Source organism: Culex pipiens, chromosome 2 (genome assembly GCF_016801865.2).
Source record: "Culex pipiens pallens isolate TS chromosome 2, TS_CPP_V2, whole genome shotgun sequence".
In the NCBI taxonomy this organism is placed as follows: domain Eukaryota; kingdom Metazoa; phylum Arthropoda; class Insecta; order Diptera; family Culicidae; genus Culex; species Culex pipiens.
The window spans coordinates 159307330-159327864 of record NC_068938.1 but is presented as its reverse complement, the minus strand read 5'-3'; the positions used below and the strand labels follow the sequence as shown (position 1 = coordinate 159327864).

Genomic DNA, 20535 nt, shown 5'->3' with positions numbered 1-20535 from the left:
TGTTAAATAACGGAAACTGGTAGAGGTTTTAAAACTTTTTTTTAATTTTTTTTAATGAAAAATACATAGGGGAAATAAACCCATTCTAATCACTCTAAGCCATTCGACCAATTCTCATCACTTTTGCCGTTTTCCGCTATTAAATCAACATTTTTAGATGTATCAACAATGGAGAGTTGCTTGCTCACTTTTATTTGAGCTATTTAGTACTTTGGAACAGTCAAAAACACTTTATGACAGCTGTAATTCATGATCAAAGTGCTGATAGGCTGATAATAGAAATAGGCTGAGAAAGGGTTTGGTTCCCCTACTTTTGGAATTATGAGCACGCCATCAAATAAAAAAAAGGGAAAAATGGTGCTCGGATTCACGATCTGACTTTCGTCCACTACCGAAAAATTCAATTTTGAAATACCATTCTGGCTTTGACATACAGTCCTGACTCGATTATCTGGAGCCTCGATTATCCGAAGTTTGGATTAGCCGAAGTTCGATTATCCGAAGGTTTGTATGGGACTTCGGACAATCGATTCGATTTTTTTCGTATTTTTCAATTTCCTTGTTCGAGTTTTGCGACCCCAGTGAAATTTAGTGAAATTTGAGTTGTTGATTGCCTATTAAAAATAAAAATGCATTTTTTCAATATTACATCATCGCCATTTTGGCCGCCATCTTAATTTAAAAATTCTAAAGCATTTTAGCGTAGTTTAGGGGTCATACCTTAGCTCGACAGTTAAACATTAGATAAAGATTCGAGTATCCGCAGTAAATTTTTTCCGAGGCCTTCGGATAATCGAGTCTGGATTGTAGTTAAATAAATGGCAGCTTATCATTTTGAGAAAGCTATTGATTGGTGTCAAATCTTTTTTTTCAAATTGTTGAAATTTTCAAAAAACGTATACAATTTATCGCAGATTTCGTCGATTAAATCTTTTACAACTAAAAAACGTCGTTCAACCCAGGTTTGCCTGTACCCATCAAGAAAATCACTTTGGCATTTTACGACGTGCTAAGTTGAGCCATTTTTCCACGGTGGACGGCAAGCAGGTGCAATTGAGCCCATGTGCACCAGTTTTTGGAACAATAACCGCGCACCAGGGTTGGCCATACCGGTTTCGTCATATTGTTTTACAGCCCATCCGAAGGAGGATAACGCGATATCCAAAGGCCTGCCACCACAGGCGGTGATGAGGCGTTGACGGCGCCGAGGGTTCAACAAATCAATTTTGGCCTACCATATTGCGCCAAAACTCGGCAGGTTGGATTGGTTCGTTACACCACCTGCGCTGCGGTGCTTGGGATTTTTTTTCGCTATGGTAATAATAATCATCAGCCGAACCTCCATTATCGAACCCCGTGGTTGCAACACACACACGTGGGGTGTCACACCACCCCCCTTTGGGTGGTGGGTAGGGAAAATTGAAGAAAATGGCAAGAGCCAGCGCCCACCGAGGAGGCGATGATGCAAGTAAGTGAACTTGTTCGATTGCTTTTGCGAACTGGAGTGCAATAATTGTTGCATCTAATTTGCCAACCCCAATGAGGTTGCATTGGTTTGCGAAATGCACACCCTGTACTGCCAGGGGGATCTTCCGGGAGTTTACCGTGATGGCTGGGGTGAGGCAGAAAATTGCGAACAAAATAAGCCTCTTAGGTGAGCGGCGTTGGATTGTGCTGGAAGTCATGAAGAAAAAATCATAAGCTTCGCAATCACGACCAGTCCAACAAGCAGTTCAATGACTTAAATAGGGCTCCAGGACAAGGATGTTGTGACCAAGGAGTTATCATTTGCAAGGTACAGTTATATCCTCTTAGAGGCTTGTGACATGAGAAAATTATTGCGGTTGCCACAGTTATCAAACACTATTTAATGAAGTTCAATCCGCGTATGAAATAATAATCTTTTGTTTCAACATAAAAACATTTGGCAGAGTTTTGTACTGGACCAAAACACATTTAATTACATGCTTCAAAGTTCGAACCTTCGGTAAAGGTCGAACAACTAAACATAAAATTACCCAAAAACACCCCACCAACCACCAAGGTTAGCCCAAAGAAGCTTGTTCTCTCCTAAGCCATCGAACCTTGACTGGTGGCCACCCTCCCGCGAGTGATCACCCAAATTTCTGCGGTTTTCCCCTCATTCATCTCATGGTGCCGCTGGTTGCACTAAATCGCCCCAATTACATGCACAATTTTCCAAATAGGTCTGCCGGTCGTTTCATTTCGGGCTGAAATCATTTCATTACCCCAGCAGAACTGGGTTTGAGGTGGGTTTTCGATTCATTGCTGGCCGCCGAACTGACTGACGTGAAAGCATTGATTTATTGCTTTGTCTGTGCTTTCAAGAGCTTTTCCAAGCTCATTTTAGCTCATCGATCACGAGCACTTGGCGAGCCAAGGAGAGGATTTGGGTCCGAGCCAAAATCACCTGAGCTGATTCGCCAGCTGGTTGAAGCCACACAATCGTTTATTTTGATTTATTAGAGATTGCCGAAAGCTAAAGGGTGCACTGCATTTTAAACTATTAATTATAGATAATACACTTTATTGCAAAAAAAAAAACTAAATTGCAAATATCAAGCCTTATTTTTCAGAATTTGAAACAAAGAGTTTCAAATAATGCTATCTAAATTGTAACAGTACCTGTATAAAAATTTACAAAATAAGCAATTCAATCTGAGGTCCCATAATTTTAAATTTGAGAAACCCCTAAAACCCTGTTGAAATTTTCAAACTTTTCTTATCTAAATATTTTTCTTTGCCAAAGATACCATGCAAAATATAATAATAATTTTCAACAAAAAAAATCAAATGATATGAAATTCGCATACTTTGTACATTTTTTTTCTATTGTTTATTAATGAAATTGGTTTAATCTCATGAGATTTGCTTGCAACCAAACATTGAAAATATGAATAGAAAATAGAGTATTTTTTAAACAATTGAATGCATTTCTCTGACATATTATTCGCACAAATATGCCGCAAAAACAAAAAAATAAACGCGTTGATCAGAAATTTCAAATTTCAAATAAAACATAAATTGCAAATTGACATTTGAGCAGTTATCTACGAAATCGGTCTTTTTTCTTTTTTTTAATTTTTGTACTTTTTAATCCGGCTTAAACTTTTTTGGTGCCTTCGGTATGCCCAGAGAAGCCATTTTGCAACATTAGTTCGTTCATATAATTTTCCATACAAATTTGGCAGCTGTCCATACAAAAATGATGGATTAAAATTCAAAAATCTGTATCTTTTGAAGGAATTTTTTGATTGATTTGGTGTCTTCTGCAAAGTTGTAGGTATGGATATGGACTACACTGAAAAAAAGTGATTTTTAATTTCACTTTTTGTCACTAAAACTTGATTTGCAAAAAAACACTATTTTTTATTTTTATTTTATTTTTTGATATGTTTTAGAGGACATCAAATGCCAACTTTTCAGAAATTTCCAGAATGGGCAAAAAATCTTTGACCGAGTTATGATTTTTTGAATAAATACAGATTTTTTCAAATAATCGAAATATTGGTCGAAAAAATTTTAAAACTTCATTTTTAGGTAACTTTTTTAAAAAAAAAGTCGCAGTTATTAATTTTTCAAAATTAGTGCCCATGTTTGCTCACTTTTGAAAAAAATATTTTTGAAAAGCTGAGAAAATTCTCTATATTTTGGTTTTTTGAACTTTGTTGATACGACCCTAAGTTGCTGAGATATTGCCATGCAAAGGTTCAAAAACAGAAAAATTGATGTTTTCTAAGTCTCACCCAAACAATCCACCATTTTCTAATGTCGATATCTCAGCAACTAATCGTCCGATTTACAATGTTAAAATATGAAACATTCGTGAAGTTTTCCGATCTTTTCGAAAACGACATTTTCAAAAAGTTTAAATCAAGACTAACATTTCAAAAGAGCGTAATATCGAATGTTTGGCCTTTTCGAAATGTTAGTCTTGATTTAAAATTTTTGAAAATATTGTTTTCGAAAAGATCACAAGCAAAACATATTTTTTCAGCAGATGCAGACATCGCCTCTCTATATTTTTTTTTAATTTCTAAGTGTCACAAAAGTGTAAACTTGTTTTATATTAATTTTTTTTGTAATTCTGAATGCTATTGCAAAGTCAAAATATCCTTCATAATTTTACGAAAAATCAAGCAATAAATAAAAATAAATTCGATATTTTTTTGTTGATAACACTTTTTTTTATATCGATACAAAAAAAAATACTCCATCTTTGCACGTATAAATCAGCCCTTTTAAAATATGTTTACAGTAAAAACAGTGAAATTACAAGTGCATTCAAATCAAAGCCATTTTCGTTCTCTAATATTTGAATGTAAAAATAAAAAAATACCCACAATTTCGAAAAACTACAGCTGATAGATATTTTTTTCATTTTTATGAATTGAAAAAAAAAGTTTTTTAAATAAACAATTTTTCACCTTTGTCCCTCAAGCTTATGTGAGCTTCAAATTTGGCCCGCCAATCTAAAACTTTGAGCACCCCTGATTAATTGTGTTACGTTTATTTTGCTTATTTTGTTTTAAAAAGTAATTTTATATTATGAAAAAATGGGACGAATTCGTTCAAATTTTTAATAGGGTATATGACCCTATTTTGGACCTAGTACCTATTTTGGACCTATTTTTATTAATCGAGGTAGTTCAGGCTTTTAAAGCTCGAATTCACTGAATCCAACCAACAGAAAGTGTAGGCAGGATCGTTTTGTATCTTACCTCTTCCAAAAATGTTAACATTTTTGATTATTTCCGCTTTTTCAGCCACTTTTTCCAACGCCATTCGAACTTCCTTTCATTTTCCTAGCACATCGATTAGGTCCAAAAATTCCGGCCTCGTTGCTTATCAGATTTGGCTCGCGACACCTTGATGATTTTTTCTGTTTTGCACTGACACCAAGCAATTTCGTCTGGTTTCCGAGCAATGTAACTGTTGTTTATTTAATTCTTTCTTATTTTCCGTCACTAAACCATTGAAATAACTATTCTATTATCGACAAAAACTCATTTCAAAATATTTTTTCAAATCAGCCGCGTTGGATCAGTTTTTGGAGCTACTTTGCCGTCGGTTCAAGGCTATCACCAACACATGCATAACAAGGTGTTGCCAGTTTTGTTTATCAATTTATTTCGATATTTCATTGAAATTGATTGAAATTTTTAATTCAATATTTTGAATTGAATTTCTTTACTGTAATTATTTGAATGAAATCTAAGCTTTAAAAAGCAAATGATTAACAGAAACAATGAAAATATGTTTTTTAAACGATAAAAATGCAAATTGATGCAAGAGATTTAGATGATTGTTAGGACCGATTGCAAAGTATCCCAAAATTTAAACTGATGTTGATTTATTTTTGTCTTAACATCATTATCACCAATTTAGCCGCAAATATTTTTAATTTTTGCTTCAAAAAATGCAAACTGGCTACCCTGTTGGAATTGAAGGGGAAACGATTGAAAAACCTAAAGGGTCTAGTTCATTAAATCGTCAGCTGTCACCGTGACAGGAGCTGTCAACATCGTTTACGAGTGGTTTTTGAAAAAGGCTTATGAATTAAATTTAAAAAAATCTTGAGTTAGTTTTAAAAAGATCCTAAGCGCTAGTTGTAAAAAAATCAATTTTGCGATTAGTTCTCGATCAATCCACGAATTATAAATAAAAAATGCTTTGAATTGTCATCTGCACGTCTTTTAAATGCTCTTTACTGGAAAACAAACAACATTAGGTTTGGTTCAGAAAAAAATCAAATAAGTGTCGGAGATCGTGATGGCTTTTACAACGTATTGCAAACTAATCAGAGAAATATACATATGGACAATATATTTTTTGTAAGTTTTAACTGATTTTTGCATATTTATCTATATATAATTTTTAAAAATACAGGTATAACTTATTTTTAACAATTGGCAGCGTTGGTTTATAATAAATTACACTTTTAAATTTTACCGTGTCAATCATGTTAGAAACACAATTAAACCAGCTAGAAAAATAAAAATCTTCGAAAAAAAAAATTAGCATAAGAGGACATAATTCAAAAAAATCTCATAATTTAAAGGCATTTCCAGTAAAACAAATTTCATATAAAATGTGAAAACTTTTGATTCATTCTTTAAATTCAGTTATACATGTAATATAAATCCATAATTTAATAAACAAAACTAGTTTCAACGAATTTCAGGCAAAGTTCTGAATTTTTAACAATATTACCTAAAATTTATATGTATTATGTTAAAAAGCTTATAAACATAGTTAACTAAGTATTGACATAAATGATTTTCTTAAAAATTATATCAGCAACCTAAGTGATGGTAAGTTCGAAGTAAAAATAATGTTTGGAAACCTCAAATCTGCTTTTAACAAGACAAACTATGACTATCAAAGGCACCCTGGTATTCAAACAAAGATTTTTTTTCAAATATTACATTGTTTTTAAAGTGCAACATGTAGTTAAACTTTTTATCAACCAACTGTAAAGTTTAACATGACAGATGAGAAAGTTTCACACCAAGTTACAAGCTATAATCTCCCTTTAAAATTTCTTGATTGTTTAATAATATTTGAACATAAGCTCTGCGTAAAATTTAGAACCTTTTTTCATTGTAACTTGTTATGTATCGGTGTCATTCATTTAATTTTAAGATAAGGTGTTTTTATTGCGAGTAATAACGGGTTGTCTTTTATGTTCTAATGCTTGAACAATTAGGTCGTAAGAATATGCAAATTGTAAATAGGACAGAGACCTGCTAAAGATGCGTGAGTTTCCATTCAATATGATTAAAACACGTTTTCAAATTCAAATCCATTGTTTCATCATAATTATTTAATTTCTGAAATAAATATTTTCCAAATTATAACCGTGGATAGGCCCTTTGGTTTATCTAACCGAGTTTTTGTAAGTGTGCGTGTTGCCGCCGCACGCCGCAATTCGAGTTGTCCAAATTTCAACCAATCAGAGTGTGGGTCCAAAATAGGTTCAGCGATGTCTCCAAAATACATTCAATAAGTCCAAAAAGCATCCAAAAAATGTTTTACTTGAAATGCTTATTACAATGGAATGGTTAAATTATTTTAAATTTTCAAAAGTACACTTTGTTAAGCATAAATTAAGGCACAAAACAATCCTGAAACGAGCCAAATTAGTTAGACCGTTCCTGAGAACTATGCGAAATATGTTGACGCTTTGCATAGTAGGTCCAAAATAGGGCCATATACCCTATTTATCATTCAAAAAATTAAAATAAATTAGATTGAATTGAGCTAAAAAGTTTTAATCTAATAAATAATTTTTCATTTTTTCCTCCCTCTCCTTTGACATTGACCAATTTATACAAAAAAAAATGATGGCGTTGAAAGATAAAATGGTAAATGTAAATTGAAACTTTTCAGACAATATTTTTGAAACCTGCAAAAAATCTTTCAAGATCGCCTGTTCCATTGAATTCAAAAAAATAACATCACCAATAATTTATCAAGATCTTAACGGCCAATCATTGAACAATTTCCAAGGGCCGTCTAGTAGTACAGGTACTTAAAATATAACTTTTACGAAATCAGACAATATTGCCGTCTCAAGTTGTGATAACATTATAACTTTAGATTACCACAATCTAAGAACCACCTGCTTTATGACATCCTCACATTTCTGTCAAAACCGACTTCTTTTAAAACACAATTGCAATCCGCTTGACGGTAGTTGCCAAAGTGCTTCCAAAATATGACCTTTCTGCCTCCTATCGCTCACATTCACACACAAAGTAAGACCAGCGAAGTGGCCCGCGCACCGAACCGTGATCAATTGACCTGCGCCGCCGCCACCGGCCACGAACTTCGGCCACTTGCCATAAACACAAGCAGTCCAATTCGCGCGCGATTTACCTTTCACCTCTGCACGGTTTATTTCGCGAGCCACCATTAATGGTGTGTGTGCGCTTTATGATTTATCCACTCGGTAAGTCGGGCTTAACCTTGGCCACTTGATAATGGGGCGGCGGCCAATAAAAAAAAAAACAATGCGAAATTTGACGGTGGCAGCAGCGGCGGCTTGATTTTGAGACACTTTTGAGGATTTCGGTTGGTTTGATGAGAGTTAGGTGAGGATGGATGGATTGACTATGTGGCGATTGATTTTCGGTTTTGTGATCAGCACTTTTCGTCTTGGGTTTGGAAAGCTTGAGTAATGTGGATGGTTCCGGTTTGCGAAAATATTGATTCCATTAGTCAGGCGGAAGTTTTAGATGATTTTTTTTTGCGTGACAGAAATCAATTAGCTGGTTTTGTACTGGAGATGGTATGTCAGTTTCTTTGAAGCTTAGATAATTAGAATTGATTTCAAGTGCCAATGTTAAGACATCTGCACGGCCTTTGAAAAACAGTATGCATTTTTTTTTAAATACTCATCTAAATCTCTAGAAAAACGAAACACAAAAATCCGCAACACATAACAACTTCCGTCAATATTAATAATTAATAATGTGGAAAACTCTTGAAACAGAACTTGATTCTGTTAAGAAACTTACAGAATCTATTCCTGGATTATTTGACGGACATCGATTTCACTACAATATGTGGATTTTTTTTTTGAAAAGGTGATTTTTTTTGCTTTTTGGCTTTTTGGTCTTGACTCAAAGCGGTGTCAAAATCACCCAGAAATAAAAAAAAATGGTTTATTGGACCATTAAAACACTTCAACATTTGCAGGTGTACAGTAGGGGGCCCAGAAAAAATGATCCCCTGCTCCACCAGTGAAAAACGATTTTTTTGGGTTATTTTAAGCATGTGTGCAAATTTTGGGCGAAATTGGTTGCGATTAACATATTGATAATAACCGACCCTAAAGTTAGTGAAAAAAATGTTTTTCATAAAAAATGACTTATTTGAATCGCTAATAACTTTTCAGGGTCAAGTTTTACAGCTTTGATATGTTCTACAAAGTTGTCGAACATTAAATTTCCAATGAGAATCTAACTTTTGGGAATATTTTGATGGAAGTAGCGCACCGTGCAGACCTAACCGTTAGAAAATTGGGTTTTCCAAACATTTTTTCGATTTTTCCCATACAAATTTCACCTCCGAGTATCAATGGGTAAATGTTGATCGATTTTGCTCATATTTGGCCCAGAGTCCTAAAAAATAGCTCAAGAAACAATATTCAGCTTGTTGAGCGAGGTTATTAGAAAAAGTCTTATATTCTGGGCACTTTAGTGTACACTGTACAGTTAAACATGGAATAATGACCTGTTACTTTTAAAATAAAAACAACAAATCGAAATATATTAATAAAGGCTAGTACATTTGTATTCAAAGTATTCAAAGCTTTTTTAAGTCGATAAAACTAAATGCTACGTTAAAAAAATCGCAAAATATCAATGAACCTGTGATTTTTTTTAAAGTTACGTTGTTTTCTGATCTGTTGACCATAAATTAAAATATGTGCACTTTCAAATTAAAAATACAAAAATAAACGTTTTACATTACATTCAAAATAATTTACTACTTATTTGATTTGTTTTCAATTTCAATTCAATTTGTGTTTTTATTAGAATTTAGCAGTTCTGTTCCAGGGAGATACATTTGCTTTTTTAGGGAAAATAAATTTTGAGAAAAACCATAGATCTATTAATTTGTTTATTTCGTGAAAATGTAAAATTTTAGAAAAGTTTTTTTGTCATTTGATTGCTGGAGACATAAATTTGAAATAAACTTCAATGTTCTTTTAAAAGTTAGTCCTTCCACTTCTATGGCCGATAGAAGTTCACTAGCGAAAAGTTGAATTTTGAGATGAGGAACATCATGTAATTCTTTCAAGCACCAAATGCTGACCCATCAGCACTTTACTATTAAATAACAGCTTCTTAATGGCGGTTTCAACTGAAATTGTGTGAGTAGGTTTGCAAAACAATTTGTAAAAAAACAATAAAAATGTGGTAGGACCAAATTATTAACCTTTCAAACAAATTTCCCCAAATTCCATCTCCGATATGTGAAAAAAAAAATTTGGCAAAATTGAAAAATACTGAATTGGAGTTTAAAATCATGGTACAAATTGTATTAAATTTGGAGAAATATTCCGGCTTAACTTCAAAACAAGACAAATCATCTCTAAAAATCGGCCTTTTGTGTGCGATATTTTTCTGCTCAATTTATTCGAAGATTTGTGAAATTTTTAAATTCGTATTCTAAAGAAGACACTCAGAATGCTCAGAAAAATATTCGAGTAAATTCTTTAAATTCGAGTAATATATTTTGATTTTGTTTTTTTGCTGCAGAATTTACCAAAATCGTGAGACTTTTTAGAAACTTTCTTTTTCTCTTAATGGAACTTTTAAATGGTTCTTCCAATTTCAATTATATCTATAGAATCTGTTTCAGAGATGCATAAATCCATACTCCAAAAAATAAACAAAGACGTTATTTTTGCAATCACAAAGATTTTTCACCATTCCAAATTTATCATTTTTAAAATAATGCTTGTTGAAGAAAAAATGATTATGGTTTATGTTTTCCATGTTTTACTTTTTTTCAGAAAAAATCTCAAGAAATATATTTGAGATTTTTAGAAAGTGAAGCTGTCACAAATAAGTTTCTGTAAGAGCGAGTTTTTCACCAATGTGTAACAGGTCGTATCGAGGTGCTCCGATTTGGATGAAACTTTCAGCGTTTGTTTGTCTATACATGAGATGAACTCATGCCAAAGTGCCAAGTGGGGTAAATCGGGCTTTGAAGTTTGAGGTCCAAAAAACCTAAAAAATCTTAAAATTGCTGGCATTTCCGTAAAACTTCATCAATTCCAACTCTCTTAGATGGATTCGAAAGGTCTTTTGGAGCACTTTTAAATGTGCCATAGACATCCAGGATTGGTTCAACTTTTTCTCTTAGCTTTTGCAAATTACTGTCAAAAATGGATTTTTTTAAAACCTTAATATCTTTTTGCAACAGCCTCCAACACCCATACTCCCATAGGTCAAAAGATAGGTAATTTCATGGACTATAAGCCTACGGTGTTAACTTTTTGGCCAATCGCAGTTTTTCTCATAGTTTTTCGATTTTTCTAAAACAAACATTTTACAACGTTAGTTTTTGCCCTGTAGGCCGCCATAGCGGCACTTTTTGGTCTCAATTTTGTCATATTCGGAATCCTCGGACAATTTCACGTAAGTTAGCAGTATTGGAGTAGTAAATTTGATTGGAAAAATTGCCATTTAGAATTAATTAAAATATTTTTCAACAATTTGTTGGATTAGGGGTAAAACAGGTTTTCGCCTACTTGATACAGCATTTGACGTATTGATCATAGGGTAAACAAGATCCATTTCTTTTTTCAAAAATGTTTTATTTAATTATTTTTTAAATCCAATTTACAACTCCAATACTACTAACTTACGTGAAATTGTCCGAGGATTCCGAATATGACAAAATTGAGACCAAAAGGTGCCGCTATGGCGGCCTACAGGGCAAAAACTAACGTTGTAAAATGTTTGTTCTAGAAAAATCGAAAAACTATGAGAAAAACTGCGATTGGCCAAAAAGTTAACACCGTAGGCTTATAGTCCATGAAATTACCTATCTTTTGACCTATGGGAGTATGGGTGTTGGAGGCTGTTGCAAAAAGATATTAAGGTTTTAAAAAAATCCATTTTTGACAGTAATTTGCAAAAGCTAAGAGAAAAAGTCGAACCAATCCTGGATGTCTATGGCACATTTAAAAGTGCTCCAAAAGACCTTTCGAATCCATCTAAGAGAGTTGGAATTGATGAAGTTTTACGGAAATGCGAGCAATTTTAAGATTTTTTAGGTTTTTTGGACCTCAAACTTCAAAGCCCGTTTTACCCCACTTCCCTTTGTCGTAGAGGGCTCATATTTGGCATGAGTTCATCTCATATATAGACAAACAAACGCTGAAAGTTTCATCCAAATCGGAGCACCTCGATACGACCTCTAGAACAAACCGAGCAATATTTACAAATACTGCCTCGTAAGCACTTTTTAATAAACCTCTTGTCTTAAAATGTGGATTTGGACTAACTTCATCCCCTTCGATTCTTCTCATTTTATTTGGTTGAGCCTTTCATCACCAATATTTATTAAAGTTTTTTTATTTTCTCCGTTTTTTTTAAATAAAGAAACTTTTAATCTACGCAAAAACTCGATTATCCGAAGTTAAGATCATCTGAAGTTTTGCATGGAACTTCGGATAATCGAATGATGAACAAAAAAAAAATATCGCATTTTTTTTAATTTTCAAACATTTTAGGTATCTTATGAAAATTCGAGTTCTGCGAACCAAGTTCAGTTAAATTTGAGAAGTTGATGATTGTGGTTTGGTTGAGCGTTTTAGCAAACTGTCAAAGTTGATGATATTGCATCACTGCCATTTTGCCCGCCAGTTTGGATTCAAAAATTCTAAATCACTTTAGAGCAGCGCTTCTCAACCTTCTTCTAGGCTGGTACCCCCTGCCATGTAAATCAAGTAGGCCCGGTACCCCCGTTGAGAATCGCTGCTTTAGAGCATGTTTGGTGTCATTAGAATTAGTCTACCTTTCATGTATATTTTTTTTCAACATATCATGAGAACGGTTATTTTTTTTTTTATATGACTTCAATCACTTGTTTTTAGTTTGGATTTTGACCTTGCATAACAAATTGATCAGGTTGAAGGTGCTTTTTTGTTGTTCCTCATTTGTCTTTTATTTCTTTATAGAATGTATCTTAAAATGAAAACTTCGTAGTTTTTTTTTTTTGCTAACATTCATGAAAATATTGAACAAACTGATTTTTCTAAATACATAATAGGTTTATCCAATATCCATTAAACGAGTCTGGAACTCTGTTATCAGAATTTTGAACCCAGAAATACCATTAAAAGAATTCGCAGAAGCATTTCGCAATCATATTTCCGGAAACTACTCCCCCCAACCAATCGAGCCCAGCTCACTCGTGCGTCGTAAACCCAAAACATACAGCCCAAACGCCGTCGTCGTAAAAACAAGGCTCAACTCTCTGTACACCTCCATACACCCCGTACGTCCGTGCGTACATAAACCCCCTAATTATTTACCTTTCCCGCCGAGTTGGGCGCCTTCATTGCGCGAATTGCGCATACCCCCCTGTAACCCCTCACTATCCCATCAACAAAGAATCCACCCATATGGGTGAGTACACCCAACACACACACCGCTCAGCAACAAAACAATCAGGAAGCTCCCTCCTCGAACGCCCTGAGAGCCAATTAAACGCACGAAACTTGGAGGAGCTTCGAAAAAGCCAGCGAAGATATGCAACACAGCGATTTTTTTTTTGCAAGCATGTCTGCCAATCAAAAGGCATTAAAATCAACAACAGAAGTGAACTGAAATGAGGCGGAAAAGAAGGCCTTTTCGCGAGGTTGTTTTGCGAGCAATTTTTGCTTTTTTGAGGTTATAAAACTCCGTACCGTACCTTGAGTGACGATCCACTGTCGCCGAAATGATCGAGGTCCGGTAGATGGTAGTGGCAGCCAGTGTGTAGTCCGATCAGTCCCAACGCGGAGTTGGGAAATGCTTTGCTTTCCGAAAAAAATAATAAGTTTTAATAAACTTGTTTACGACTTGGTCGGGAGTTGTAACGAACTCTTTTTTTCGAATTTCTTCTTGTCTTCACCACTCTTGGCTATTCCTTCACGATTCTTTTATGGACCATCCGAGCACGATCGTGTACATAAGTAAAACTAATAATCTTCCACTTTATGAATTAACTGTTGTTGTTATTACTGCTGCTGGCAAGGTGCTATGTACTCCCGAAGATCGCGGGAGAGTCGACATAGAAACACCTTCTCGAGCGACCACCGATCCGCCGTTTTCTGGGTCTTCCACTTGGGAAAGGGGACCATGTGGTGTCTATGCGCGAGCACTTCAAACGATATCCACCTCTGGATCTCTCGTCTTCAAGATCACCACTTCAAACGCCGCTTCCCTCTCCGTCGAAAGGTGGCTCTGACGGGCACGAAAAATCCGTTTTCCTTGCACTAATAAGCACGGCTGGAATTTATGAAAACGCTCCTCTTTTTTTCTTAATTCAATTACGGTGCCGTATGACCACACTGCAACTACCAATCTGCGGATCTTCGCTCAACGCCGCAGACACTCATCAATCTTCATGATCATCCGTCGTAGTGATTTACCGCGCGCGAACCCCAAGTGCATCGAACCGTCACAAAACGAGCATCGTTTTGTACACTGTTTAGTGGTCACCGATTTACTACGATGGGAAACCTTGAACCAGATATCTGCATCAACACTTGATCAACACGTCCACCAAAAATTCGCAACCCGCTTTTTCAGCAACAACCTGCTACTCCACCGCAATCCACCTGAACTTCTTCAACAACTCCGACTTCAAACTCCAACTCCACAGACGAGAACAACGTTCCGTTACGCGATTCGGCCGCGGACTGAAAACAGAGCGCGTCGTCAACAACGCGCCGTCGATTGCAGCAACAGTTTGAGTGACAACAACGCGGGAGAAAGCAGCATGCGCGAGAGAGCGCAGAGCAACACGTTGCGAGAGAACTTTCTTTGAGTGCAAAGCAGCAAAGGTGCGTGCTTCCGCGACGGACGTTCGAAGTAAACAGAGAGTGATCGGGCGAGCGATCGAGCGAAAGGGTTGAGATGGGGTTTGGAGAGAATGAGTGAAGCCTTAACGGAGAGTGGAACGACGACGGGACTGAGAAGTTTGATAACGAACGAGGGAGAGTGGAAAAGATCTAAAAAACCGGCGATCGCAAAATATAGGGATGTCACTTAAAAATTGGATGCATTGATGATCAAAAATTTCGTACTCAATATTATTTTTCATTATTAAGGCTACTAACTTTACAGATTTTAACTTAGCCGTACGGGTTTTCAACGCCCGGATTTTTATTCGGCCGAATTTTTACGTAAAATACAAATTTGGACAGAATTTGATAATGACAAAAATTATTTTTTCTTTGTTTTTTTGTTGCTTTTACTAACAGTATTTTTTAAATTTTATTGTCTGTTCGTTTTCACAAAGATATTTAGCCAATCTTCCAGGAATGCTTTTGTTAAAAGTTCATTGGCAATTGTTCCCTTAATTGGGTACTAAAGCCCTATGTAAATTTTTATGTACAACGGTAAAAAACACGATTAAAAACCATTTCTGATTACTTTTTTGTCATTTTAATGCAAAAAAAAATTTGACAAGACAACATTTTTTCGATGGATCAACTATGGTCCCCTTTGGAACGAGCTGTCAAGTAGGAGCTTTGCTGTCAAGAAGGACCGCGAGGTTAATTTTTCAAAATTGATTTAAAAATCCATTTTAAACTTTTTGTGGTCGTACAAAGGGTCATTGTACACCCAAAGTTAAAGAACGAGGGGAAAGTCCTCCCGAAAAGAAACGTGAGGAAAGTACTATTTTGCGTGAGTAAAGACCTCTCGTGTGTTTATTCGTTCATTGACGAGTTCATCATATTGAGTGGCTTATATGGACAAATGACCGCCACTTAGTCACCGAACCATGGTGGCCTATACGGCAAAGACACGGTTCAATAAGCCGAAGGTCTTAGGTACTTTTTTTTTTTTGATAGATGAACTTTTTTGGAAAATGAACCCATGAGTAAAGTACTCACGGCAATTTCGGGATTTATCCTCTCCGTCCGCACACAGTACCATTTTACTACCGAATCGTGCTCTTTATCCTCTCGTATGCCGATGCCCTGTTCTGGGTGTACTCAGAAAAATAAGATTTATCGCTGTAAACAATAATATCAGCAATCTAAGCTTCATTTTAGGACCCAATTGCCAATTGTTCCCTTAATATGCCGAAGGTCTTGGGTTCGAGTCTCGGTGCCGGTACTTTTTTATAGATGAACTTTTTTGGCAAATGAATTTATGAGTAAAGTACTCTCGGTAATTTCGGGATTTATCCTCTCCGTCCGCACACAGTACCATTTACCTACCGAACCGTGCTCTTTATCCTCTCGTATGCCGATGCCCAGTTCTAGGTGTACATGAATATTTACAACAAAGTTTAACATTTTTAACAATCATATTGTTGAAGGAATACAACAATTATCACCCTTGAACAGAGTTAGAGTGACAACTATTAAATTAGCAATTTTTAATAAACCATGTGAAATAGGACTTTAGAGACTGAACAGTTTTGCATGTTAGAACCAATCAACTTGATTGTCTTTTAAAAATGTATAAACAAAATGTTGAATACTGTTTTCTCACAGCTTTGTACTATCGTCAAACCATTTGCAGCAGTGTTGGAATTGAAAAAAATGAGCGTTACGTCAGATTCCTCTCAAAAGCGCACGAACTTTATGGTTGGATTCTGGATTTTCATTTAAAGTGATCTGAAATATATCTGAAAACTTAAAACAAAAGGAAAATATATTTTAGGCAGTTTTTAATTCAAGATGCTTAATCGCTTAATTTTTTATGAAGTTTATTGAAAAAATATGTTTTTGAATCTCTGTTTTTATTAGAATTTAGCAGTTCTGTTCCAGGATGTTACATTTGCAATAAAGAGATTTGGAGAACCTTTCAAACTGAGATCAACTCATAAGTCTCTGCAGGAAGTGTACTCTTGTTTCACCCTTAATTACTCCCTTATTTCTATGTTTTGATTTTGCTTGCTGAGTGCTTTTTAAGGGAAAATGGGATTGAGAAAAAACCCTAGAAAACTTTAAAAATAAAAAAACCCGATTTAATCCCACCTGGGGTGAGATAGAGCCTTTCTTACAAAAGGAAGATAACGGCAGTTGATTTTTTTCAAAGAAATAGCAAAATAAAGAATGGTCCATTCATTAATCAATTCAAAACTCAACATGATTTTTTCATAAAACTGAAAAGCGCTGTTTTTTGCCTCATTTGCCATGGCCGGGTATAAGCTGTGCTCGCACACAAGCATTTTCGATTTTTTAAGTCAGAACAAATTATTTGTGAGGCAGAGAATTAGCTCACAATTTGCGATGTTCGTAATGTTTTCTGCCTATCGCTAAATTTTTCGTCTTCTCTGAGTTTTTTTTTGCACTTTTCAAAATATCAAGAATTAACGAGAAAACAAAATAATTCCGTCTAGCTCCAGAGCGTTAAAGTGGTTACTAAATGACTGGCACCCGAGAATTTGCCGTGTTGTAAACGATGTAACGTTAAACCGCATAAATGTTTTTGAAAGCTTTGAAACGCCTACTGGAATTCACTAAACTGACATTTAGGCGTTAGGCAAAATTGTGAGCTTTTAATAAGTAAGCCAGAAAATTATGTAGTATGCATTTAGGCGTTTTTGGGATTGGGAAGCATACTGCGACTGAGCGCTCGGTGAGACTTCACTACGACAAACGCAAACGTACCGAATGAACCACCTTGACTCATACGCTGGGTTCATTGCCGACGATACGATGAACCAAAATACAGAATGATCAAAACAAAAAAGAAAGGCAAAATAATGAGCATGGGGCTTCAGAACGGATAGCTGCTTGCGTCTAGTTTGCGTTCACTGAAGCTTAGCATCGATCGATAAAGCAACTTGCACTAAAAGGGGGTAATCTAGTATCAAAACTCTACACGCGCCAGCATTGCTCGCATCTGCATGTGAAGCTCAACTTGACAACCAACATGATTTTTTGCAGATTTTTCGAACTTATATTTCTCGAGAAATGATTTGAGAACGAAGCTTGATTTGGAGTCGGAGCCAAAAGCAAACCCTATACCTTTCTTTTGTAAGAAAGTCAAAAAAAGTTATTGAAAAGCCCCACTTTTTTGGAACCTTGCTTTTCATTCCCTGACAAGTATAATAATTTAAAATTTCTGTGTAAAGATAAAATTCTATAATATGAATTAGCGCAATAAAATTATAAAAAAAATAAATTAGTGTTCATTTGTGCATTTGTAACCAACAATTAATTATTTTTGTAATGTTTTACATTTCTACGAAATGACAATTTTAGTTTTCTGATGCCATATTATTGAGTCCAAAAATTAAGCTTCAATTGCTAATATTATTGTTCATAAAGATTAATTTATTTTTAGTACAATGCCCATTGTACGATCACAAACGACTTAAAAATGGATTTTTAAAAATTAACTTTCTCGTCCCTTCTTTACAGAAACGACTCTACTTGACAGCTTTTTCCAAGGGGACACCAGCTGATCGATCGTAAAATGTTGTCGTGTTAATGAACTTTTTTGAATTAAAATAGAAAAAAAGTGATCAGACATAATTTTTAAGCGTGTTTTTTACCGTTGTTCATAATTATAGGACCCTATTGATAAAAATTTAAAATTTCAATGAAAAAAACTTATAAAATCCGTTGTTTAATCCAAATAAATCAGCATCAACGACATTGGTTGGTCTATAATTAAAATAAAAAAATCGATTCTTTGCTTTTTTTGCTCATTAGTCTCCAATTTTTTATTGGGCTTTTTATAATCACAAACATCTTTAAAAGTTGAAGATCAACTGTGGCATTTTTTTCCAATACAAACGGCAAGAGTTCCCAAACAACACACGCAATGCGCGAGACTAAACTCAGAGAGCCTAACGGCAAACATAACGCGAGAGGAGAGCGCTCAAACGCCGTGAGTGGCAACTGCTTTGACGCCCAACATAGATCAAACATTGGATAATCTCTTTGTGCTCTTTGTACGATCGGAACTTCCGCTCGCGATCTTGATCGCGCACGCTCATTGATTCTCTGTGGGGCGATGGTCTAAGTCTTTGGCGCACACTTCTCAACGACCGGTGATAACGGCAATATCAATTATTAAAAAGCTTTCAACAACCGTGAAATTTGAGGCAACGCGATCTTTTACCCTTTTGGCGCTGATGCCGACTCGGTTTTTTGAAGTCTTTGTTATTTTCCTTTTAATAGAAAAAAATGCATCAATTTTGGCTCACCTCCAACCAGACAGCGGAAAGATAAAAAAATCGACTCTTCAAAGCGATAACTGATGGAGTTGAGATAAATTTTCCGAATTTGAAATTCGATATTTAATAATCAAATCGAAGCCTTGTTCCATTTCTTCGCCGATCCAAAGCCAACCGCGCGAGTGATTCTCGGTCAAAGTAACGGATTTGGGGTGCCCGGCTCGCGATTCGGGTGGCCCCGAAAGCCATTCTGCGTTTCCATTTCACGCGATCCGGTATGGAGGTGGGTTTGTTTACGTAATTTGAAGGCAGGTGAGGTGAGATGTTTGGAAAGTGACACCTATGATTGAGTTAAGATGTGCGGTGAAAATAGCAATGAGTTATAACAAATTGAACATTTGATACTTTATCAACAGATAATTTCGCTCATTAGAATTTTTAAAACAACGTTATATCATTACTTGAGTTGATCTTCAAGACATTGATTTTTTTTTATATAATAAACAGAATTATTTATTACATACCCAAAAAAGCAGCAAGCAAATCCAAATTGCATTTCCCATTGTCTATGCTAATGATGTCAAATTGAACCCCAAAAATTTCTTAATTAACGCTGAAACATTCCCAAACATCACCATCTTCCCAACATAAGAACTCCACATTGACCCAATGTTCTTCCAGGCCAATTACCCTTGGTCGATCGTTATCTTATCTAGTTCCATCAACCGTTACCAGCCATCTAACCCTTCCACCGTCGCTTCATTATTCACCGTTCACACCTTCCGCCTCCAGGCGTGAAAGAAGACACCATAATTAGTGCAAATTCTCCCACGACCTGTTCCAACAACGAATTGCGTGATTACTACTGCAAAAAAAAAAAAACACCACCAACACGAACTTCTGTCCACAGTCCAGAATCGAAGGAACAACTTAATAGTGCCTTTTTTGGACCCCGCAGGTCAATACCCCCTTCAATATCTGAACTCAGCACGGCTGTTAGGACAACTTCTCATTGGCCCTCCCAAAATTTACTTGTCGAAGCAACAAAGAAAGAAATTCATTGCCAAGTCCAGACGATTCTCTCGCTCTGTTTCCTTTCGTGACTCAAATGCCCACAGACCCCGAAAACGGAGAGATAAGCAAAGGTGAGGCTTCCGCGGAAATCATAAATCAGGAAAGAATACCTCCACCACACCGAATGAGCCGGACTCATAACACGGAAAGTTTACCTTTCGTGACGATCACACCATCTACAGTGAGGTGCATTGAATTGACCGTTAGGGTGGATCAAGATTTTTTTTTTTCATAAAATTATTTTTATTAGGTCCTTTTCGGTTAGGACCGAGTCGGCTTTTGTAATTACATTTTTCTTAATGCTAAGAATAATTACAGAGGATCTTGTGTGTAAATGTTAGTGGGAAGGGAGCCGATTACCCGCGGCCTACTCGGGGTTCGTAGGGAAGGGATTGATGTTAAAGACAAGGCGTGGGAAGAGAAGGGGGATAATGGTTCACGACTGAAAATTGATTTTAATTTATTTTGTGGAATTGTAAAAGAAGTAGGTATAAGATTTATTTCAACGTCCAAAGATACAACATATTAGTTGCATGATATCAGTTTTGATATTATTTTTGA

At 35.6% G+C, this 20535-nt stretch overlaps 1 protein-coding gene across 2 annotated transcripts in view; it reads right to left on the bottom strand.

Annotated features, from left to right (window-relative positions):
• The window catches only part of LOC120421681 (uncharacterized), a 213003-nt gene that overhangs the window by 124117 nt on the left and 68351 nt on the right, over positions 1-20535 (bottom strand). Inside the window, exon 1 of one of the 2 annotated variants that reach the window (XM_039584912.2) lies at positions 13462-14354. The exons of the other annotated variant lie outside the window; for it this stretch is intronic. The gene's annotated coding sequence lies outside the window, so the exon portion shown is untranslated. Of the gene's footprint in view, positions 1-13461; positions 14355-20535 lie in introns of those variants that run through there. 2 annotated transcript variants of the gene reach the window in all.